The sequence below is a fragment of the Xiphophorus couchianus genome, chromosome 24 (genome assembly GCF_001444195.1).
Source record: "Xiphophorus couchianus chromosome 24, X_couchianus-1.0, whole genome shotgun sequence".
In the NCBI taxonomy this organism is placed as follows: domain Eukaryota; kingdom Metazoa; phylum Chordata; class Actinopteri; order Cyprinodontiformes; family Poeciliidae; genus Xiphophorus; species Xiphophorus couchianus.
This window is the reverse complement of record NC_040251.1, coordinates 11,143,206-11,168,515: the sequence shown is the minus strand read 5'-3', so window position 1 is coordinate 11,168,515 and position 25,310 is coordinate 11,143,206. Positions and strand designations below refer to the sequence as shown.

The following is a 25,310-nucleotide window of genomic DNA, read 5'->3' as shown; positions in this document are numbered from 1 at the left end:
TTAACTAGTGAATAAAATATATATATTTATCTGTGTTTAGTAAAGCTTTCATTTCAAGGAGATAATTCTGATTTATTTCTTGCATATGCAAAGTTTCCAAATTATGTACAAAATGTGTAATTCCGGGCGGAAACAGTTAACGCCGTAATGAGCTGGAGTGTGAGTGGGCTGGGTTTAGGCGCGCTCTGTGCCAATGGCAGCACACACGCATACACACGCACCCCAACACGCAGCTACAACACACCGCTGTACTCCGATGGAGCCGCCAGTCTGTGTGTGTGAGTCCGGCAGAGGCTTGCGAGGAAGCCACGCTGCGGGTCTGCACCGACGCTAACACATTTCTTCTTCTACCGGCGGGTGATGGCGAGCCTGGCTGCGGCTTGGAGGCTCGCACCGTAGAGCCGCACCGGAGGAAGGTTGACTGCGGAACCCGAAGGAATGCACCGCTGCCGCACTGACACGGTCCGCTGAAGTTAACGTTACAGGAGGTCAGTTCAGATGCTGACGCCCGGGCTCTGCTGTGAAGTTTACGCGCTGCATTCGCAATCAACTGCTACGTCCAAGGTGTCCACTTTGAATGAATGACGCCACCCACCGCTTAACAGGTCCTTCCTGCAGAGAGGCTACTCTGCATTAAAGGAACTGAAATTGTGATTTCCCTTACAACCTTGTACTGAGCGCATTTGGAATCGTTTTTCCCCCTCTTCTTTCCGTGGATGTGAGTGGAGCGCATCAACAACTGCCTGTCTTCAAAGAACCAGGAGATCCAGTTTAAAAATGAAGAGGTGAGTTATCACTTCAGTTGTTTCGGATAAATCTGCCTTTATGGGAATTTTTATTTGCTGGAATCTCACACTGAGTGCCACAAAACAGCTCCTCTCGACACTGCAGGAGAGCTCATTTCCGACACTGCATAGAGACAACCGGGAAGAGACATTTATCATCTTTGGCTGCAGGCTTTGATAAGGTGGCAGCCTGTTTTACATTGTGTCGGTGCCACAGCTCACACTCTGACGCCCAAACAAACGTTCATCACACATAGTCTTATTATGAATCAAACCTTTAAGCAGTAACCTGCAGATTCGGCACATGGACCAGAGTCTTTGCCTCTTTGCCTTGCTGTCTTTTATGTTCTATGTTTAAAACTAGCTTTGCATCTTCATTCATAACAGTTCACACAGTTTTAGTACAAAAATGTAAACTCTTATTTTTTTTCCCTAAAATTATTACATGTATGACACAAATTCCATTTCAGTTGAATTTTAACTCAAACACCTGATTATACTTGATGGGAAACAGATTGTGTCATCACCTGAACCCAGCAGCAGTGTGAAAAACCGGTGGAGAGCGTGCCAAGATACATGAAAACTATGATTGGAAATGCTAATTTCTTTCCAACTTTTTCTACTGAGATGAGAATTCAGGTCTGCAGGATTCTTGGCTCTTAAATTCTTTCAGCATGTGTTGCCATGATCAGTCTTCGAATATTTTACTCCCTTTTGCTTACAGTTATCACAATTCTGCAGTCAAGTGATTCAGACTCATTGACCTTAATCAAGTAAATTAGACTCAAAGTCCATTGAGTTGACAATTTTAACTTGGCAGTTGACTTTGACCTGCTTCCCTGCAACAAGTGAGCCTTGAATCTGAGACAGAAATGATTTTCTGACTCATAAATATCTTCCTCGGTTTGGCCTCGCTGGATCACTAATCTAGTTCACATTATCAGACCTCTGTCAGTTGTGTTATTACATTATTGCCCTTTACTGTCATCAGCGTAGAGCTCCATGGATGGCTCCAGACCTCATCTGTCCAATTCAGCCGATGCACCTACAAATCTTAATTCTCTGTCAGACTCCCAGTGTCCTGGTGAGCGCCCATGACAGTCACTCCAAAGAAAATAAATGTTGTCTTAAGTAGAAAATTGCCTCGCATTTGCATGAAAATGACTTACATCTGCCGCGGCTGATGGGTAGCATATTAATCCCTCTGCCCTTGCAATCAAAACCAGTTCCTTCCTGGCAAAATCACATTTTTGGAGCCTCTGAAGCATGACCCCCCGCACACAATTATTTTAATATCCATCTCAAAGGGACACAGCCTTGCGTCTCCCCTCCCCAAAGCAACCGCTAGCTAGGGAGGGAGTATCATACGGCTCCCTTTAGAAGAACAAACTAGCTCACACAATTGTTTAGATTATAACATGCTGATTATGCTCACCTAATTAACTCCAATCTAATAATGAAAAAGAAGCAGGCTCTATGTGTTGTTGCTCTCTCAGACCAGCTGAGCTTTTCAGTGACTCTTATATTATTAAGAAACTATTCTTTGTCTTGCGCTTGGATTTTTTTTTTGCCACTTATAAACCCTCACTAAGCTTCAGTCATTCAAATTTACCTTGACTTTTAGGCGTTTGTGCTATTGTTGACAGATTTAATGAACCAACATAAAGAAGAGCAGAAGGTTTGTTCTCCTTTCTAAATAATTCTCTTTTTTTAAAACAGTGCCTTTGAAGTCTTTCTATCCGAGATTGCCTTTCGTGAACCTCAACATCACACGTTGATACGATCAATAAGGTTAACCTTACCGAGCTGGGTAGAAATTACTCAGACTGGGCTTGTTTTCCAAAGTTGCTGCAAGAAGCTGTAATATCTTTCAAAGCATTAGTTTATTATGTGTCCAGTAAAGCAGTTTGCACAAGTCTATCCAGATTTCCCATTGGAAAGTATTCCTTCTTGCTTGCTTAAAATGCAGAGTGATGACTTTATTTATAGATAGATCAAAGTCCGGGCAGGATGGAGCTGGTCTTCACCCCTAAAATGTCTTTTTAATCACTGTTACTTCATTTAGAAAAGTGACCTTTACTGCTGTAAGAGCAAGTGCTTCCCTAATGTACTGCAGACTTTCTGAAGACTGTCATAATCCTCAGCTACCACTGCCACTATCAGCATCCATCAGCATCTGCGACAAACTCCATTGGCTCAAGAGCGTCCTCTGTTGATGAAGAGCAATGAGTTCTGATCGTTCACATTCTACAGTTGGACTTTTTCATTGAATTGTTACTTATTTTCTGTGTGCTATGTCACAGCACTGTGGTCTGCATTGGCTCGCTCCTCTACGGATTCCCCCCCTTAAGGCAGAGAGGCTTGCCACAGTTCAGCTTGAGAGATTTTGACAAGTTGCTATGCATGCAAGCAGAATCCTTGACCTATTTCTTAATGAGTGAATGCTGCAAATGTGTTCAGCGGTTTTGTATTCTGAACGCAGACCCGATTTCTCCCTAACCCCCCATCATCATTTGCAGCAACCCCCACCATCTCAACTGTCTATTTGCTTCTACATGCACGCAAACATGCACATAATGGAGCTTTTGTGGCTTCAGTGACTCTTTCGCTGATAGATATAGCTCCTTCTTTCCCCTGTCTGCTGGAGTGTGCAAATAGCAAAGTGTTTGTTTTAATGCCATTGGCCTCCCGTCTTGGCTCTCTGCAGGCTGTTTATCTGAACCTCTCAACTGTCCAGCTGTCACAACTGAGATCTCAATCTCCTTGACCCACACTCTCTGCTCATTCAGCCTCGTTATGTACATGTTTGTGTCTGTGATCTGCACTTTGGTGAGTGTAAGCACATGAGGATCGACATAAACGCAAATCTGGTGACAGTGAACAAATGGACAGCAGCCAGAGAGGCGGCTTAGTCAATTAAGTTTTTAGAAAAAAAAGCAGATCACAAATCATTTCTTTCCTTATCATAGCTCAGTGCTTCTTGTTTATCTGTTCATTGTGACAATGTCACTAAAATCTCTCCTGTTTTTGGAATCAAGTCTTAATTTGGAGATAGTTCCTGACATAGTTGATTCCAATAAAACATACGCTTATATTGTTGTCATAACAGTCCTATTGACAGACAAAACACTGATGCAGTAACCTACTTGAAACAGGAATCAGTGTGCTAGCTTCAAATATTCATAGCTAAATATTACCTTTTTATATTAAAAATTGTATTCTATTTTCCATTTTTCTATAGTTGTTGCACATATTGCACATAATTGTAACTTAAGGGATAAGAATCTTGTCTGCTGCTGCAGGTTGCTGGTTTTTAACAAGCTGCATTTCCATTAACCATAGTAGTACACAATTTAACATTTCAAAAATGAATTGTAAACAAGGCAATTTTGAAATTATTTGTTTATCAATAAAAAGGTTTGGTGTCAGGATGAGGTGAGTTTTTTGGCCAGATGGAAATTAATTTATTTCACAGAATTGCAATTGAAACTCTTTTTTTGCATCACATGAGCCACTGGTGAAAACCATGAAGAAGACAACAGGGAGTAATTGGAGGATCATAGCATGGTATGTTTTATTGTGTGAACAAACTTATTTGCATGTGATTTTAGTTGAGTACCTTATTTCATGAAAACAACACAATTGCAAACAGATTTTTTCTACATTAGACAATTCCTCCGCTTAATCATTTCATTTTGAGATTTAACAAAATAATGTAACTTGGTAATTACATTATCTAATCTTTCATTAGACATGATCTGTCTTTCATTTTAAACTGAAATACAAAAAATATTCCTCCTAAAATGATGTAACATATTATGGAAATGCACTAATCAATCTGCTGGTGGTTGCATTGCAGGGATTTGCATCTTTACCAGCCTCAATAATCAGTAGCACACAAATCTGATATTAGCAGTGAACTCTCCACATTTTACCACTGCAAGGTGGTGTTAATGGAACTCTTTGGTGTGAAAGTTTTACCATGGAAAGTTGTCTCAGAGTTTGATTTTTGCAAAAAGTGAATAAAGCTATTAAAGGAACCAGTGTTTTCTTCAGAGTTTATTCAGACTGCTAAACTGAAAGAATTTGTTTAATTTACATTGTTCAAAATCTTTTAGCGTTTCTGTACTTGGAAGAACATTTATCTGGTTTGTTTGCTGCTTTACACAACATAATCTTATCAGCACATACCCACTTTGTGCCAAAGGGTCTCTGATTTGGTTGCTAATTCTCTAGTGAAGATGAACCCCTCATGTTTTCAACATACATATACCATAGATCTGTTCTTCAGCTTTGATAATTTTCATACAATAACAGATGTTGGAAAACACCACAGGGTCACATTTAATGGTGTTGTCATGCTGCCGAAGCCATTTTCATCATCTTGAGTAGCTGTGTGTGCAGGCTTCACTGACTTATCCAATCGTTGAAACCGTTTTAAATTGATGACTACAGGCCACTACATTGTTAAGTAGCAGCTTGCCCAGTATGAGCAACACATGGCACAAAGTGCAGAAATCAATGCCATTCTGCATTTCATTCTTTCATGATACACAGTGAGGCTGGGGACTTTTTGAAAAACACTGGGCATTTGAAAAAGAAAATGCCACTACTAAAGTGGAAGTTCTTACTATCCCTGGGCTACTTCCTGCCATGGAGCTGTTAACTAAAATCACAGTTTATGTTCTGTGACACTTTTCACTATTTATGTTTGTGTTGTGATCTGTAAGTATATTTGTCTAAACTAGACTGTTTAAAAATTAAAAAGTCCAGCTAAAATTCAAGGGAGTCTAGAGGGCCTGAAAAATGGTGAGGCGAGTCTTTTCGGTATTTGAGTGTGCATTTATCTGGGTTATGATGGGACAAAACAAAGATAAAAGATATAATCTAGATGTAAAAAGTCACTTTTGTTTTCAAAAGGAGTGAATTTCATCTTTCTGTAAATGAAGGAAGAAATAAAGTTTCAGTTTCTCAAATATCTTTTTTCGATACATATTTATCCTTGGAAAATGAAAAGTATTTTCTTTTCAGGGACCGAAAAGATTCTCATGTTATTACAAGTTTGAGGTAAAATGCAACGTTTTTACAAAGATGTGGAACTTGATGAAATTGCAAAAAATATTTTTACTGCTGCAAAAGTAATGAGACATATTTTGTTAACATTCAGATGTCATGTTTGTTAGTTTGATTTAGCACATAGTTTGAATTCAAAGTATTTAACTTCAGCAAATTAAGTTGTGGTTTTCAAGTGCATTGTGCACAGAATCAGACGGCTAATTTTTTTTTCTTATAAACACAAGAAAAGCATCGGAACAAGAGAAAGCTAGAGGAATATGTACTATTCTTCCTTCAGTCCACTAATGCACAGCAATAGGTGTGGGAGGAGCAGGGCAGAGCTACTCGTGCTGAAACAGCTGAATTGTTTTTTTCTCTCAAGCAAAAAGCAAGGGAAACATTTAGGAGGATCCTTCTTGTGACTCATCAACCGGCAGGGCGCAGCAACAGGTGGGGGAGCGGCTACAGCTACTTAATCCCCAAAAAGACAGAGAAAACTACAATCACTCTTGGACTTTCTCATTATAAGCAGGTTAAACCATAGGAGCACATTTTAAAACCCTGATATGCCATCATATTAGTAACAGACTCATGTAGGAGTCAGTAGGAATTCTGTAAGGAGAAATTGTCTCCTCATCCTTGTCAGGCTGGGAGAAGAAAGCAGCCTGTGTGTCAACACAGACAGACAGACAGGCAGCAGCTTCATCAGAGGACGGTTAACAGTCCTCCCTCTGCCTGGTGCTGCTGTGGCTGGTCCAGATCCTGCTCTATCTATTGATGGCAGCAAGTTAGCACTGAACCCCAGAGTGCACTCTGCTGTCCCAAAGGCCTGCCAGCTTGCTGAAACAAAGGCTTTTGTATGGCTACTAAATCCAACAGATGGAGAAATGAACAGTAAATGAAAGTGGAGGGAAAGGGGGAATAAAGGAATTTAGCGGAGCATGTTTGTGGATAGGCATTTAGGCTACTCCTTTGGGAAGTCTAACACCCTCACAATGCAGGACTGGCGCAACCTAAATGTTTCCTCGTTGATATGCAGCAAAAAGCGGCTTTAGGGCTCCTGTGTGGAAAGAAGGAGGCAGTCTACTCAGGAGGGCTCTCCAGGGCCTGGCAAGCCTTTTATTAAGATGTTAATAGCACTGCCTTCATGATACATTTCCATGGGATGGGATCCGTCTCCTCTACCGTTCTTTAGTACCTCAATCTGCCTGCCACAATCATCAGTCTCTCTCCTTCACATAACAGCCTGTTTAGGCATTCAGTCCCATCTCCACATTTCGCTGCCCAGGCACTTTTAGCTTTTATCTGATGTCTGCTGTCACAAGCCTTCCTATATTTACCATGTGTAACAAAATTACTCGATGCCAGCGATAAGGGCAGGAATCCTGGCACGGGGACCTGCAGAATAACAAGTCTGGTTGTTTGTTTGTCACCGATCTTCACGCTGGCTGCTAGTCTGGCTCTCACCTCTGCAAACATGAGGATGAGGGCTTGTGTGATTTCTTTTTTTCCTCCAGACCCTGTCAGGTGGTTGCCTGTTTCCTGATCTCATTCTGCATTCCCTTGTGAAGTCATCTCGCAGTCCTAAAACTGCTCCCAGGCTTGTCCAATACAGCACAAGCAGGTAATTGGCGAAAAAGAGAAGGAAAAAACCCTTAAATTCTTATGTAAATACACTTTGCTCTCTTTTCATTTAAGAGATTGAATCTATTGTCTCAAGAATCTTCGCCTTTCACACACATTTGAATATAAGTCAGTTATAAGTCAGTTCTCCTGGCACCATAAATAATCAATTTGCTGGTGTCATGGGAGGATGTGCATTTTTGTTTGGTGGAAATTGAACAATAAGTGAGCAACAAAAGGGAGCGGGAGAGAGGCAGAGCGGGAGGGGGCTTTTGTTGAGCGCCAAGGGGCATCTGTCAGGAGCAGATGACAGTGTGCATGTGTGGAATTCGTGCTTGGCTGCGTGCGTTTGTGTCCATTTTCATTCGGATTTGCTTGGACAGTGTGGCACATGTGTAGTTTTTTGCGTGACTGTGTACACCCCGTGTGTGGGGTACGCAAGACAGAGGGTTGGCAGTGTAGACAACTATGTAGCATTGCCCATACTGCCCTCTGGTGATGAGGATGCCCCTGCCTGCCACTGTCACCATGGTTACTGCTGGAAAAGGGGTGCAGGACATTGCTTGTCTAGTCAACTCATGTGCCATAAAGGAGCCCAGCCAACAACAGCTTTTTTTTGCTCTACTATGTAAACCGCAGCTCAGTTGGAGAAAGAACCCTTTTTAACTCAAAGGGGCCTATTATGGCCATTACCACCAACTATTTGAAGCATTTTATAATTGTGTTTAGGGAATTGCCTAATGTGTTGTTATCTTTACCCTATGATTGTGAAATCCTGCAGGTCAGTATATTAACATAGATTTACAGATTTATAAAAACACTCACATCTTGAGCTTTTTCACATTTCACATTTTTTTCACAGTTGCCACCACAAATCAATGTATTTCAACATAAAGTACTATGCAAATGTACAATTTAATTCACTCATTGTTTTATTTTTCTTTCTTCACTTGTATTTAGTCGTGTACAACCACTTTTCATTGCAGTTATGATCCAGCTTTTGATTTGTTTCTACCTCCTTTGAGAAGGATTTGCCAATTTTATATGCAACAAAGCTCAAGATTTAGATTGGATGATGGAAATCTGTGAACAGTAATTTTCAAGGTTTACAAAATATTCTTACTTGGGCCATTGCCGCAGATGAATATGTTTCTATCCAAACCATTCAATTGTAGCTATTGACTCTATGCATGGGGTCCTTCTAGTGAAGATGACCCTTCCATTTTTGTTCCAGGACTGCCCTGTATTTAGCTTCATCCATCTCCCTATCAACACCTTTCAGCTTCAATGGACTTGATGAAAATCATCCTGAAAGCTTGGGGCTCCAGCCACAATATTTCATGATGGGGATGTTGTGTTCAGAATGATGTGCAGTGTTAGTTTTCCACCGCACATAGTGTTTTACTTGCAGGCTGTGAAAGGTCAGCGTTGGTCTTATTTGTCCATCTTTTATAGGTCTGCTGTGTTCCCTGCATGGCTTGTGGCAAACTGCAAATGTAACTTCCTATGATTTTCTTTTAAGAACAGCTTCCCTGTTCACACTCTTTCATAAAGGTCAGATTTGGGGATAGCACAACTGAAAGCTGTCTTGTCAACAGATTCTCCAAGCTGAGTTGTGATGCTGTGAGTCCCTTCCAGAAGTACCATGGGGTGGTAAAGGGGTAGTATCATGTAAAATCGACTTTTTATACATCATGTTATAATGTTATTTCCTCATCAAAAACATACCTGGCCTTGATCCTTTCATGCATGTTTGAGAAATCCTTAAATCTCCCTTGACAACCATTCAGTCGTGCAAAATGCCTGGGTGGGTCTAGCGCCGCCTTTGAGGTGCAGCTCCTCCTCAGAACTGCTGTTTCCAAGCTACTGAGCTTCCGCCTCACAGAGCAGCCCTCCGTGCTACTACCTCACTTGGCTCCTTTAGACTAGCCCACAGCAATTGGCAAACATCTGGTGGAACTGCGCATCATATGAGCTCATTATAGAAGCTGCTTTTCAGTATAATGCTGGTTAAAAAATGTTGTTAAAGGGTTAATAGTCGAGTGATGACTCGCTGAAGGTGAAGTTTCAGAAAGAGAAGGAGTTTCTTAATGAGACAGATGTCCAATTTCAAGGTGTTAAATGATGAAGCCAAATTATTTTTGTCATATTTAATGTATATAGCATTTTTATAACAAATGAAGGTAACATAGCTACTTGATTGTGCTATAAAATTATTAATATGGCTGGAAAACACATAATACGGCACCTTCAACTGCATAATCCTCTCATCATACTCTGAGATGGACAAATGGACGGTTGGTTCGTGTCCAATACTGAAAAAAATTCAGATATTAATGCATTTTGTTCTTACTGTTTTGAATATTTTTTTAATTTGACTTACAGGGTAAAATTTACTATGGTTTCTTTCAGTGCACTTTATTGCTCAGTAACATGTAGATACCTGTACTTGTTCATGCTTCAGTGATACCAGATTTTTGGTCAGCTACCACTTTATCTGCGTAGAAATCTTCTTTCACTGAGAAGTAGAAGCCTGAAGTCATATGTAGCTTTGACCAAGAGAGGAGATGGGAAGAAAGGAAAGATGAAGGGAAAACAAGGCCCTCTGAATTCATCAGAGTTAGATAGCAAACAGAAAACTCTGGAAAATCTTTCCGCTCTCATTTCTTAACTACAGTATCTTGTTCTGTCTCTTGTGCACACACATCCTCTTGATTAAGTTTTTCCACAGTTGTAGACCAAAGTAAAGAGGGATAAATTGATGATGAAAGACCATGAAACTCATTCAGCTTCAAAACATGGAATGTGGCTCATTGCAGAAACTTGTTTCCCGGAAGTGTCGACAAAGGCTTAAAGTCAAACATTTAAGCAGAGTGAATTGACTTCTTCTTTCAAACTTGCGTTTATGTTTTTAAAAACATGTCCATGTTTTGTGACTTGGATTTCAGTTCAAGTTGTGAAAGTACTTGGGTTAATGTCGTTGGATGAAAAAAGTTCTGACTAAAGCTACTGCCGCCAGTCTCTGCAACTCCAGACTCTTTACTTTGGCCCAAGGTAATTTATTGTGTCCAGGCCAGGGGAAATGAATTTTCCCTTAGGATAACATTAATGTTTATGCATGAATACATAACTCTGATCCACACACAGAATCCAGTGGGAGAAAAAGGATGGAAGGTACTTAGGAAGGAAGGCAGCTTGTCATAACGCCTAGAGAGTCTGTGAAAATGTACATTTATTCATTTAACTTTTAAAGTTAAATTTAAGGTTTTGATGTAGATTTATACATCATAGTCAAGGTTTTAAAGCATAAAAAGTAATGTGGAACCCTCTCTTCCCAAAACTGCTTTTCTAGGAGCTTGTCCTGTCAATTCAAATCGAGAAAATGGCTGTTACTGGTGGTGCTGCAAAATTTCACAAGTTCTTGCAATATTAAGATGCTGGATTACTTTTAGTTTTTGTGAAGTGATAACTTTGTCTGGGGACATACGTGTATGTTTATTCTATTAGTTTGAGCCCTGAAAGCACTGAGATAAGTGACTTTAAGTTTGAATCTTGGCACCAAGACATACATACCAAGGTAGTTTCAAAATGGCAAGACTTTTCCGTTATACTGCTAGCAACAGTTTTCTCAATCTGTTTGATTCATAGAGCAAGATGTACTCCCTGTCTCCTAAGCAGAAAGACAGATTAAACAAAAAGTAAAGAAATATGAGATTTTGCTCAATCAATAATGTAGTATTACTGGAAAAAAACTATTTGGCAGCAGCAGGGATATTTAGTGCTTTTCTACTGTTAATAAAAACTACGGTGGATGCCCGGTATTTGTGAAGGTTGGGGACCACAACTGACCTCCAATGGCTAAAATCATCAAATACTTGAATCCCTCTCTATTCCCTGCCTATTCTAATAATTCAAAGACCAAATATACCTTACACAGTGAAACAGTCTTGGAACCACTGCAAATGCTACTATCAACAGTCTTTCTTGTAAGCATTACCTCACCTCCAGACAAATTTTGAAAGATTCAACCACAGCAAGTAGTGCAATGAGAGGCATGGCCAAGTAAGAAGATGACTTGTGGTCAGGATAAGAGCACAGTTTGACAAGTTAGTGACATTGTCTCGATATTTAGCAACTTTCAAAAATGTGACTAGGGACAAATCTAGCGACTTTTTTCAGTGTCAAACTTTTGTGGCAACCTGAAAGCATGATCAGTTGAAACACATGCCTTGAAACACTGTTAATCTTTTGTAAAAATAATAAAAACATGTACTTAGTTTTTCTAGAACTATCACTAAATTCTTGTCTTGTTCTGGTATTCAAAGACCTTGTATGGTCTTGTGACCTGGAAATGTTGTTAAATCCCTTGTCATGACTAATCATAGCAAAGTTTTTAAACTCTCAAGTTGGGTATGTCATAGTTGAAGTTGGATGTTGTTTTTCCACCACTCTTACTTCCTACTGGCCTTTTACTATCAAAGGGAAACTGCATGTAGTCATTGGAACAGTGGGAGCTCGCCCACATGGACACATTATTCTTCCTCTGTCATCATAAATGAAATGGGAAACATGACAGCAGTGTCTTTGAGAAACTTTCAAATCAAATAATTAGTGCAGGATAAATGATGTGATGCGATATCATGCAGGGCCAAACACAAAATCTAAATTCTCGACATTCTCCCTCATCAGCTGCAATGTCAGTCAAGAGCATTGTCATTTCTGGAGCATTGAAGGGAAGAATGAACCTGGGCATCAGAGGCAATTATCCAGAGTGTGACAGCCGAGGCTTTTTCTGGCATAGGGCTTAAAATTCCTGTATTGTCCATAAAGATGCTGATTAAATATGACTGCTCTGAAACATCTGCCTGTCTAAAGGGAGGCATGAGGTAAAGAAGGGAGGAGGAGTGAGTGAGAAAAGTGATAAAATCAGGGACCAGGCAGGTTTATACATGAATGAAATGAGCATCTTGTATTAATCTGCAACAGTTTGGAATTAATATACACTTTAGGTGAAAATACTGTTGAACATTGTTGGTGTAGAAAGAGCATATTGGATTTCTTTTAGATATTATAGTAGCTATTGGAAAATCTAAATTACCCCTGACTTAACAGTTTTTCCTCATTGCAGGAGGCGTCTCTGAACTCATAGGTATTATGTTTACAATAAGGTAATTTGCACCAACCTCATTGCCTGCCACAAGTCCACCCCCACATTTCTCAGAAAACATGCTCCACCTGAGAGGGGTGAATAGGTGAGGGGAATTTGCATGTTATTACAAAGCAAGCACAGTATTTGGGGTGTTATTTTTGCGAACATCACATTAAATTAGGACCTTTTTTTCTGAGTGGTGTTTAGTCCTGTAATGGATGTTTTTTTTTCTTCCAAATTTACAAAGAGGATAGGTTTTATTTTACTGAATAACAGACACAGCATCAACCCTTTCTTCTGCTTTGCTTCATTCTTTCCCGTCTGCTTTGGGAGGTTGGAAGTGAGACAAACCGTGAGCTGGGTGGAGGCATGCCAGAGGGGACTGGCAAATGGCTCAGATGCTTCCAGATTATGGCGCATGCTTTAATTCACCTGCATTTTGAGAACCGCAGGCTTAGATCTAGTTTGCATTCTTTATCAAGAATTTGAAAAAAAAATTGGAGAAGGCGATATATCGGATATGTGCTGCCACTTTCTTAGGCATGTGTTAGTGAGAACACACCCAGTTCTTCTTACCACTATGTAAATTTTCCATGGATTCCTTTTGTGCAGACATTGACGTGCCTGATAAAGGACACCTTGGTTTTGTTTATTCTGCCAAGGCTACAACGTTTGTGGGTTGTGTTGTACAAAGCATTAGCTGCTTCAACGGCTTAAGGTCTGAAAAGCTGAAATGTAGTGTGTGTGTGCGTGTTTGCCTGGGTCCCCGAGGCACTGAACATGTGCAGTAGCTCTGTGTCAAGGTAAACAACCCCATCTGTCTTTGAATGCTACTGCTTGATGCAACAAACGAGAAAAGGGGAAAGCAAAGAAAACACAACAGACAAAAGTTCTCATGAAGCTTTTTTTCAAACCCTACCAAAAGAAGTTCTTTCTAAAATATGATGCTACATATAAGCGGCTTGTGGCAATAAAGGACTCTTACTGCAAGAGTTTATGAATGAAAGTAACAGAATTATGACTTCTGAATGTATTAATAGCTTAGACGTATGACTTAATCATTCTGAAATACGATGCAACAGAGAGGTGTCATTCATGAGCTTCCAACGCAATAGAGACAAAAATCTGTCACTGATAATGCATGTCAGTCAGATGGTGTAGGTAGATGAAACAAGAGGATGACAACGCAATCATGCATATGATGTGTGTGTTTGATGGTTGTTCATAGAGACAGCCTAAGTAAAATCTTGTTGCGGAGAATAGAAAAAATGATATTTCTTACTCGATACTTCCATCACAACTGTTCAAATATCAAGGAATCATCTCAGTGGTGCTCAAAACTCCCAGTTTCAGTTTGGCATCGGCTGGTTACCGGTATTAGGGTATACAAAGGTTTTTGTAAAAGTATCTTTTATGAAATCGCAGAGAAAGTGTCAAAATGACTAGAGTTGTATCTGTCTGTATGAAGCAAAGTTCTGGTGATACTAAAAAGGTACATTATTTCTTGTCTAAGCAAATTGTGTCCTTTGATGCATAACTCAGGCACTATTGTCATATGACTACATTAGTGAGTGACATAGTGACATAAATGTACATCTTTATTTTGAGCCCCAGATGCAATAGCGAGTGTTTGACTCTGAGAATAGGCTAGTATCAAAGTATGGCAAGGCTTAAAAAGTTCTGGTCTTAAAAATCCTACATTTTCCATAATCACATAAGGATTTTTTCCCCCATATGTGTTAAACAGCAACATTCCATGAAACTGCATTTGAAGTGCCATAGTTACCAAAGTTTTCTCTGGCTGCCCAGAACATAAAAAGATTCTGATCCTCCCCCACCTGTTGCTGCACAATACTACTAGTTAGCTGCCTGGTACAAAGTACAAAAGCACCTTTTTTGCCACCCATTACTCTTATGAAGGTAACGCAAAGCTACAGTTGGGAACAGTTGATAAATAACACAAAGCTACGGTTGGGAACATGCGGGCAGTCGGTCTGTGAAACAGTCAACTGCAAGCTGGCTACCTGAGCACACAGCCCAACTAATCATTTTGGAGCTGCAGTCTCCCAGCCAAGCTTCTGTCTGACAGATCATCCCTTCCCTGCTCCTTCCCATCACAGCTCCATCAGACTAGCGGCAGTAACAGTTACCTGGAACTGCTGAGCTTATACAAGCTAAGTATAAGTATAAAAGAGGATTGAACTTTTAGGAGTTCAACCCTCCTAAAAATGGTTGTAAATGGCATAATGGAAAGGCATTGTTGTCATGACGCACTAAAGGTGAAGTGTTGGAAAGAGCACAAGCTTCTTGTAGAGTCAGAGGACAATTTTAGGGTGTCAGATTGCAAAGTCAAATTTCATTTAAGTTATGCAGTGAATGTAGTATTTTTCTCAAGTCTATTAAACTCCAAGAATCTCATTGCAGTCTGAGTTTACTTCCAGTCCATAGAAACACAGCATTGCTGCAAAACAATGGAAGAAGAAGGGAGGTATGGGATTTTTTTTTTTACTTATTCTACTGAGTCATACAGGAAGAGAGGAGGAAGCTGCAAGGGAGGGTCGGAACAGGAAGGCAAAACTGTTTTCATGAAAGTTAAGAGAGCTGTGGGGCACTGAGAAGAATAACTAAGCGATACTGTTTGCACCAGATTGAGTAAAGAAAATTTAAGGCTGGGAAACGGCTCACTCCATCCTTCGCCACCCTTTGATGATCTCACGGGAAATACAGTATGTGTTGTTGGTTTGAAGTGTGCCCATGAAGAATAAAATGAAAGTGGTCTCAGTCACTCACAGTCTGTCCAAGCCATTCTAAAACAACAGTAAACCAACCACCAAGTGTCCTAATTAGCCCACTTCAGCATGTTAGCGAGCCCCAGCTGCTCCTATTTATGTTGCTGATGAAATGCTCAATGGGGCTATTTTTCCCCTCCTTGGTTACGTTTTCTCGAGGGTAACAAACAGTCGATTTAATCTTTTTTTCCCCTCCTTCCTGTTATTGCACTTTTTTACTGGAGTATGATTATATGTTTTCATCATTGCTGATGCAGTTTATAGGGTAACAGCAGCAGGGTTGTTTAGTTTGGCTGAAAGAGAGTCTGCCAAGTACCCCATTCCATATTTTTTCTTTGTCTACCCACCAATTGAGAAATGATAGAGTTTTGTGATAGAAGGAAATACTCAGACTGCCCACTGCTGTGTTTCGCAGACTTTAAAGTCACATCCGTAGGTTCTGCCAAAAAACATGCTAATTGTTGATTAGAATTGAAATCTCAGTTACATCCCTCAGCTGGATGAATAGAAACTGGATGACTTGTAGGAACATCCTTTTGCTGCTTCGCTAAACCCAGGGATCTCTGTTAAAGTGGTCGAGCCGCAGCGTGGCTCACTGAGCTCCATCATCTGTGTGTGTGGTCTGAGAAAATGTTAATACGAGGAAGAAACTGCCACAGAGAAATTCCTCGGTTTGGCTTAGTTCATATTGACCAAGCATGGGAATGCTCTTGAATTTGATTTTTGTTCAGCTAATACTGTGCTCTCTGTTCATGTTTTAATGTCCCCTCACCCCCATCTTTCCTCTCTCTTAAAGGCATACTGGATCTAATCATTTTTACAACTATTCCATTTCAACTGGGGTCGAACATGTTGGTCACAAAGATTATAGTAATTCCATAATTAAGAGCTTTATCAAAAAAAAACATTAAAGGAAGAAACAAGACAACCAAAAGTTGTAGACGAGTGAGTGATGTTGCTATGTTGACAATAACGAACTTGGGGTATTGGTGTAAAATATATTTGTCAAAAAAATTGGGATATCAAAGTATGATTGCAAAGCAAATATGAGTTCACTGAGTGAAGATGTACATGGTAATTTATGAAGTGAGGAGAAAGAGCAGAATTGTTAAGACTCAGCAAACTGGCATCCTATGTATGCTTATAAACACAGGTAGTGTTCCCAAACTACCTGTAATTAATCAAAGTGGTGAAAGACCATTCATGAGAATGGCCGTAATTTGAAATCCTAAAAATAAAAATAAGGACACTAATGTCCAGCCATCATTAAATTTAACAAAACATTGTTTGATGCTAAAAAAAAGCTCAATTTAAGCTCATGCTACAACATGTGTGGTGAATGGAAATTAAGTCAAAATACTTGGGTGACATCTGCAGATTAAAATCCTCTTCATTTTTCTCAGGCACCAAGAAAAACATTTGTGCCTCCTTCTTTCCTTCACCCCCAACCTTGCTTTTTGGGTTGTCTCATTCGAGTTGTTTCATAGTCATGGGGCAACGGGTGTTTCCAACAGATACTGTATTTCACAATTGATGAGAAGTCGGTCTTGTGTACCTCTATTTGTGCCATGAAGCTGTATTGATGATCTTTGTAGCAAAAGTACTCACTCCATCCATTTTTGGAATTGTCAAATTCAATCACACATTCATTTGACAGATTTCAGTTAAAAAGTGTTTTTGTTTCAAGAAAACAGTCTGTCCCGTGATTACTATGAAAGATGATCCCACTGTGCCATTGCAATTCATCATCCATAAATGAGAGTGGCCACATTGTAAAGACTGATTGTGATTTATTTAAGTTGCAATCTTTAGGTTTTGCCTTGCTCTGTTCCATGCAGTCCCAGCTGACCTCACTTGCTGGGAAAAAGCTTCACAAAAAAGCTGATGCTAATTTTACAATCTCACTAACAGAGATTTGTCTTTGATCAAACATAATTCCCAGAAAACCAGTGTTGCATTAATCTTAAGAAGGGGCTGTGCTTGTGAAAGTGATTTGGTGACTAAACCCAGGCGGGGTACTTCACTAGAGAGCAGTTTCTCTAAAGCGCTTTATGCTAGTACTTCTCTTGCCCAACATTTTACATACAGTCAAATCAATGCAAGAATTACAGTCCATTTCATGCTAGGCATGGATTTAGATAATTCCCATCCCCTATAAAAAATCATACACTTCTCTTTCTGAAGACCTACTTATGCACATCCAAGTATGTGTGATTACATAAATTCCTTACTCTCCAGAAACCTCAAGCCTTTTGCTTTAGCGGCTATATCAAGATGTAGCATAGGAGGACTACTGTCAGAAAGTCATATGAGGCTCAGCAGCCACATATAAAATATGTTCTCCAGCATGTGTCTGCAGATTATGAATGGCCCGGCTGTCTCGGTGTTAAATCTATCACAGAGCAGGGGGACTGAATCAGAAATCTCTGGCCTGTGAAAATGAGTGTGAACCACTTATTCCCAGGTTCACTGTAGCGGACTGGCTGGAGTTGCTCTTCGTACTGCTCTGACTCTCATGGAACCTGTGAAGTATAGGCATCACGCATATGTTCTTTGTCACAATCTCCTAAGTTATTCACCTCAATCTCATTTCAGGCTGCAGGAGTTTCTCTCATTCACCAAAAATGTGTCAGATCATCAGCTCTGAGTCACTGAGAGAAGAAATGGAGGAATGTGTAAGGAAGAGATAAAAGTCCTAGGACTAGATTGTGGGATGCAATGTCTGTCAGTGTTTCCTGTCTGCTCAGGTCTTATAAGGCCTTTTTTCACCCTTGTGCCCTTGTGGCTCTGAACATAATGAGAATTGGACCTCTTCTCCTTTCCTTCTGATCCTTGGTCATTCTTTGTGCTTTATCACAGTGGTGCTCTGATAAATGGATGGGCCCATCCCTGGTGTACAGTACAGTACAATACACAACCTTCACAGAAACACTGAATGAAATTACAAATTGCTGGTACTCTGCCAAAATGTTTTTATAAAAGACCTTGTAAGTCACCATGACATTCCTTCCTTCCTTCCTTTTCCCTTCTTCCTATCATCCCAACACAAGAAAGTGAGAACAATTATGCTAAGTGCAATACATTTGCTTCTAGACTCTTTTCCATGACTCTCTGCATTTGTATGATCAAAAATATATAACCAAATTAATTTTTCTTTAAATAGAACATAAGAAAAAGTGTTGGACCTTTCTATCAGCCAGAAGAACAGAGGTGTGCAGCATCGGGCGGATGAGTGACAAACAATCGTAATTTCTGCAGCACAGTTTCTGGAATCATATTAACAAGACTTAACAGTATGTGTGGTGACTTTTTAAAACATTTGTTTTAAAATATTTGACTGCTCACTTTTACCTGCAGAAGAAACACCAATAATTCTACAATCCTCATTAAATATATTTGCATCATGCGCTCAAAGTATAGTACAGTTCTTTGATAAATAACAGCCAAATATCCTGTCGGAGGAAATAATAGTCCCTTCTAAAAATACTTGAGGGTATTGTTAGAAAAAAAGCTCACTATGGCGATTCGCTTGCTCTAAGCACAGGGGCTCAAAGGAAACCAGCGAATGCTTTAGTTTCCACCGTGTCCCGGCCAGCACTGCATCCTGTACGGGGGTTTACACGGAACAGCCTGGAGGGCATGCATGTGTGCTTCAGTTTGGATCCAGCAAGGCCCTCTGTCACTCAGCCAGCCTGCTCTCTGAGCTTTGTGCCATCCCATTCACTTGTGTCCTGGCATAGCCCTGCAGCAGCTGTTGCACTCCAGAGGACCGTCAGGTGCATTTTTATGCACGCTCCAAGTGACAGCACTGAGTTAGAAAAAGTACAGCAGCGAGCTCTATTATTTATATGCATTGTAAGTCCAAGTTAGATTTACATTTAAATGTGTTGTAGGCTTATTCCTGAGTTGAGTTTTGAATCAACAGCTTTTCAACTTTGAATTGTTGAAATAATTTCACAGAAATCTTTCTAAACCACACTGGCAGTTTGTATGCTCACAGGATCGTGCTCCTTTTCACTCTGCTGAAAAATGAGACATATTATGTATGTCTCATTTTAGTGGTCAAGAATCCAACAAAATTACTTTATTTATTGAATTGAAATTGTTTTCAAGAGGAATGTTCTTTCCGGGGTCGTATTAAGTTTTGCTGTTGCGACCGTGGCAGGTTGTACACCTTCCTTGTACTGCTCTGCACGCAGAGTGAGTGCCGCCGTTCTTTGTGGTCTTCTGTGAGTCTTTGCCGTATTCAGCACATTCTGCTTGCTAGGCATGCATCCTTCTGAGTGAGTAAGCACCCAATTTCCTCACCACATGCTGTTATTGCCCCTCATCCAAAGGGAGATTGGGCTAAGTAACTAGCTGCAGACTTGATTTTGTGGTGCTTTATCACAGTTGATGAAATTAGGAGGGCCTCTATTAGGCAGGAGGTAGAGAGCGCAGCAGACAGAGGGAGCGTACAGGAGAGAGGCTGAGCCCTTTGCTGCGGTGTGATAATGCATCTGTTATATGTGCCTCAGCGGAGACGTCCTGAAAATAGACTTTAATGGTCCTCAGACGCTAGTGTGTGTTTTAGAGTCAAGCTGCATTATGTTCAGGGTTACAGCAGGTCCTGAACACAATGAGGGAAAATTTCTTCCTCCTGTTAAAGTTTACAAAACAATTCCCAAAATATATTTTATGTTTTCCACCCTCCTTTTTTTAATAATGAACGCATAGAGTTTTTAGTTTGTAGTGTTAATTAATCCACTGATGCTGATTTCCAGCTCCTTAGGAGGTCAGATCCACTGATTTAAATTTTATCGATTTTAGATTTTTAAAAATCTAGCTGGAAAAAAAAATTCAAGATTATAAATAGTCATACATCAAAGGATACACATTTGTATGATTTTATTTTTTATGAAACTTTTAAAGTTTGGCACAGTATACCTCGGTTGATGATAAAATGTTGACCAAAAAGTTGTGGAAATTCTTAGTTCTGACATATTTAATGAATAGGAAAAAAATTCAAGTGAGGTGAATTGAAGCTCTGGGCAATCGATGTGTGGTGCTTCAATTTTAACCTTTGGTAATGTAAACAGAGTCATGCTCCATGTTGCTAGTTCTCTCTTGATGTTTTCACTATTGACTCGGATTCTGTCCAGGCTTAATCAGACTTACGTGATTAGGCCTCTTGACCAGTAATCGAATATGGTGAGAAAACAGCAAAGCGGTCAGCTTGGGGACATGAAATGATGTTTGTACATTTGCAAAAGGCAAAAAGGTCATTGAGCATATACAACTTAATTCCCTGGCAATGCTTTCAATTCAATTAATTAAAACCATGTGTTTTAGATAATGTAGTCAAATGCTTAGCGATGGAGCAAAAGTTCACGCTGAACACAACTCCCAACTTGTACCACAGCTTTGATTGAAGGAAGAAAACGATCCTGGTGATGGCTACAATTTCATACTTCAAGTGCGGTCTTAAGAAAGGAAAAGTATTTGTCTTGCAATGAAAACATAGCAATATGTTTACTTGAATAGAGATTTCAACATAAAAGAATTGAAAAAATTGATTTCAACATAAAAAAAGCTGCAACTGTGAAGAATTAACACTGACATGGCCAGAACACCAGCTTCTTCCCACTTTCTGAGGTCTATGCTGTACAAATGGGCATATTTTCCACTGTTAGCCACAGTAAGAAGTTAATTCATGTTTGTGATCTTCATGTGAACAAAAGAAAATGAATAAAAAAAAACGTAAAAAAGATGTATACAGAATTCATATAAACTTTTTAATCACAGCTTCTCTCAGATTCCCTTGGGTATTCATGTATGTGAGTTGCTACAAAAAGGCTAATCTTAAACAAAAACGCAACAAAAACTGTGTGTGTAAACAAGAAGTGCAAATGCAGCAGAAAATCTGTTAGTTTGGGAGCCTTAACTCCAGCTGCATGAATTCCAGTCATTCCTATTACAACTGAACTCTCAACTCACAACGCAATGTGATTTTGCATTGCAAGATACACAAGTAGCATTGACCTTGGGAAGTTTTGTAGAATATTATCAAGATTCAAACCAGGGAGGTAAATTAATATTCCACAGTCCTGTTAATTGCATTGACAGCTAATTGATTTCAGTTACAGCAAAGCAGTCTTTCTGTTACATCACAGGCCCAGTTGTCCTTATTCCAATAGATCCCAGCCTCACTTCATGAATATTATTTTATGTAATGTTCAAAAATAACCTCTGTTTCCCCTGTCATATCTATAATGTGAATTTCTTAAGATATGTATGCATACCAGGAATCAGGTTTTTGATGGTGGAGATGACTTGAAGTGTGTGCATCCTGCTGGGTTTCCAGTGCCTGGCTCTCCGTCAATCCAGAATAGCCTCATCCCTTCAGCCAGCGTGTGATTACAGAGCTGCAGGCTATATCATATAGTCCTTAGATGAACAGTAGCTGGAAAAATTGAAGGGATTACTTTGACTGACAGGATTTCCCAAGAGGTTTTCATTCCCCCAGAAAGTCTTATATAACCATTTTGGATTTTGTCTGGCGTCTGCTAAGTAAAATGACAGGTCTCTGTGTTTAATGAGTGGCTGTAGCGTACACTTAGGCCAGGAGAACAGTCCTATCAAGATTTTTGTTAACTTTTTTTTTTTTTAAATCCACACCTCTCTGTAACCCTTTTTCCTCTCACTCTGAAACTGACTCTGCTCTCACTGCCAGTCAGGCGGTGTGAATTTGCACCGGATAATAACGGATGTACCACACCAAGTTCTTGAGTTGTGGCTGCCACTGTGGCTGTATCAGCTTGTTACCCAGCTGGAATACTGACTGCATCACTTTTGCCTTCCTTCCTCCCTTCCTTCCACTCCTTTTTTGCTTTTTATATAATCGTTTTCTCTTTACCGCTCATATATCTTAATTTATGTCATCTTGCCAAATTTTACAAGCTGGCACCAACTGTTTTTTTTTTTATTATTATTTTATTATTATTTTCTTATCTGATTTAGATTTCCCCTCTTTGCTTTGCATCCCCCCCTTCATCATTTCCTGATCCCTAAATCCCTCTAGCAGTAAGTCGCCCTGACCACAGTTCTGGGCTTAAGCACTATGATCTTGATGAGACAAATGATTAAGAGCGTTACTAGGGAGTGAGTGAATGCATGTTGATATGTACTCACTAAAACGGAAGCCATTTTTTATGTTATCTTTATTGGAACACTTTTAAATGCGAAGCATATCCCTTCGGTGGCGCTTATTTGAAGATGTGGCATGGTTATTTTGCTGGGGACAAATTCTATTGCTGTTTTATTGTGATTGGGCAGAGGCCAAACCAGCAGAAAAGTCAAGTCCAGGGTTTGTTTACCAGCCTGCAGCTCAGGGCAAATAGTTCCTCTGCAGGGGTAAGCTGCTGATAAGAAAGCATTCATATAAACAAAACTCGTGCACCCACAGAAATGCTACAATACCAGTGCTGGGGCTTGCAAGGACACATGAGCTCACAGGTCATCCTGAGGCTGGATCTTGTTTGGATTAATGTCATCTCTGTGTTCTTGATTTGATTCATGGTTCAATCAAAGTGCATTAAAATAACTTCCAGTATAATGAAGTTTGTAAATTAGAATGATTCCTTACAGATTGATTATATATTCAAAGCATTTCTTTCTATAATTTTGTGGACTAATAACTCAAAATTAACTCATGGAGAAACAGAATATGTAATAAGGGCAAAGAGAGGATTTTGAATACAGAAATGTTCAGTCCCAGGGAACACAGATGACTTGTTCAGCAGATAGCTACTAACAAACACCCACTTAGAGGGCAAACCAGAAAACGGTCATGCAGAGGAATTTGGCTGTTCTGATTGCTGTAACCAAGCTTATTAACTGCAAGTTGATATGAGGGAAAACTTATACAAGCAACAGGAATAACCACAGTCTTCAGTGGGTTGTTGAGCAATGCCTGTTTGAGTTTAGTGAAAGTTTAACAAGAGATTTTACTGCTGCTGTAGTCAGAGCCACCATACACAGATGTGTCCCGAACATGGGCTGCATCTGTCTCTGCTTCTGGTGAAGCCACTCCAACAGCAGAGACATCAAATGCATCTTACCTCTGATGAGGGGAAAAGGACTAGATTAGATTTTGTTTTCAATTAACAGCAGGACTTTGCACCTGCACACTCTATCAAAAACACCAATACCTGATCTATTGACCAGTGCATCTTTGTGCTTGATTGGCCAGGAATCAGTGAAGTACTGTCATAAAGATAAGGAGCTCATCTAACCTAACTGCGCAGATGAACTAGAGGCAGACATGTAAAACCTCAGCAGTACCAATACTAAATATCACATTGACAGAGCAATTAATGCAAAAGGAGCCCCCACCAATTATTACATGCATATACTGTATTGTGCAATTCTCTGAGAATTTATGGTTTTCCAAAAATAAAACCTTGAAAAAAATCACTCTAACTTTTCTGTGAAACTGTAATTCGTTTAAATGCTCTTTAGATATACTTGTCAAGTACACTGGCATATGTTGGTAATGATCTAAAGTTTATCCTATATAATTGCTGTACAGCCTTTCAGACTGAGCAATCTATTTATTTCCATTAGTTGCTGATTCAGGCCAATGCCCTCTGGCTGTTTTTTTTTTTTTTTTTTGCACCTGTTATCTGCTGTGCCAGCCAAGTCCATTTCTCTGACTCAATAACCATTAAATGTGTTTGAGTTTATAAACTGGCAGAAAGAAGTCAATTCAGATGTAGAAAATGCACAAATGCAGTTTTTTTTTATTGTTGCAGTTATAAATATTAGCTTTGCTAAACGTCCTGAAGTGTAACATTTAATTTGGAGTCCCAGTTGATTCAGTTTTAGTTGCATGCTTCATTTCAACAGAGCCTGCTAAATACTTTATGGGACAAAATTACTCCCATTTTTCCGGAGCTTCCAATATTGTGTGCTGCAGCTGTGTATGCCCTTATCGTTAATATTTCACGTACGGAACTGTCACTCACCAGTGCAGTCTTACTCCTGAATGGCTAATGGCTGCTTTCAGTCCACAGTGCTAACATCAGCACATTCACATTGAATCTTTAAGCATTGCAGCATAACAAAACCTTCTGGCTTTCCCAATTGTGATATAATCAGAACTTGCCTTTAGTTTCCATGAAGGAAGTTCTAAATTGCAGAAAAAATTGAAAATGATAAAACCTGTATTTGCGAAAACACACAAAGAAAGATGCGTTGTTTTCTGGAAAATATTGAATATTCTGTTACACCCAAATCTAACCGGTTTATTGGTATTTGTTTTTCAGCATTAGGTACACCTCTGCTAATTCCGCTTAAATTCTTTTCCTGGCTATAGATATCATTGTACCACTGTATTGACTTTCAAAGTGGCAACAGCATGCTTTTAGGTTCGTCATGGCCCTGCAATTTGATATTGTGTGTATTGTGTCAATCAAAAAGCCTGATCCAGTCTGAGCTGAGGTGGGATATCTGATCCTGTGGTCTCTCCGCTGACATCGTTCTTTTGTTGTTTATTTTCTCCACCCAACGAGAATTCCCTCTCCTCTCAACAGAGCCTTTTACAATTTAGATTTATGGAAATGCCTGCTAATAGAAATCTGCTCTCCCTGGATGACAGACAGCAATGATGAGGTAAAACCCACCAGTAAAGCTGTGGTGGGAGTGCCTGGTTGGATTATTCCATAGGCATGAGCCTCCAAACAAGCAAAATACACAGAGGTTTTTAGTAAAGGTAAGGTTGTGGTGGAGGGGAAAGGGGACAGTTCATGTAAGTGCACCTGTTTTGGTGGCATGGATTACACCCTGGTTCAGCTAGTGTAAGAGTATATGAGCATTGTGTTTGTAAGTAATTCCAGCTGTGTGAGGACAAACAAAAATCCCTAGAATGAC

At 39.8% G+C, this 25,310-nt stretch overlaps 1 protein-coding gene across 1 annotated transcript in view; it reads left to right on the top strand.

The window, feature by feature from the left end:
- Positions 1-204: 204 nt before the first annotated feature.
- Positions 205-25,310, top strand: part of plxna2 (plexin A2) — a 213,707-nt gene continuing 188,601 nt past the window's right edge. Inside the window, exon 1 of the mRNA XM_028010799.1 lies at positions 205-785. The gene's annotated coding sequence lies outside the window, so the exon portion shown is untranslated. The remainder of the gene's footprint in view (positions 786-25,310) is intronic.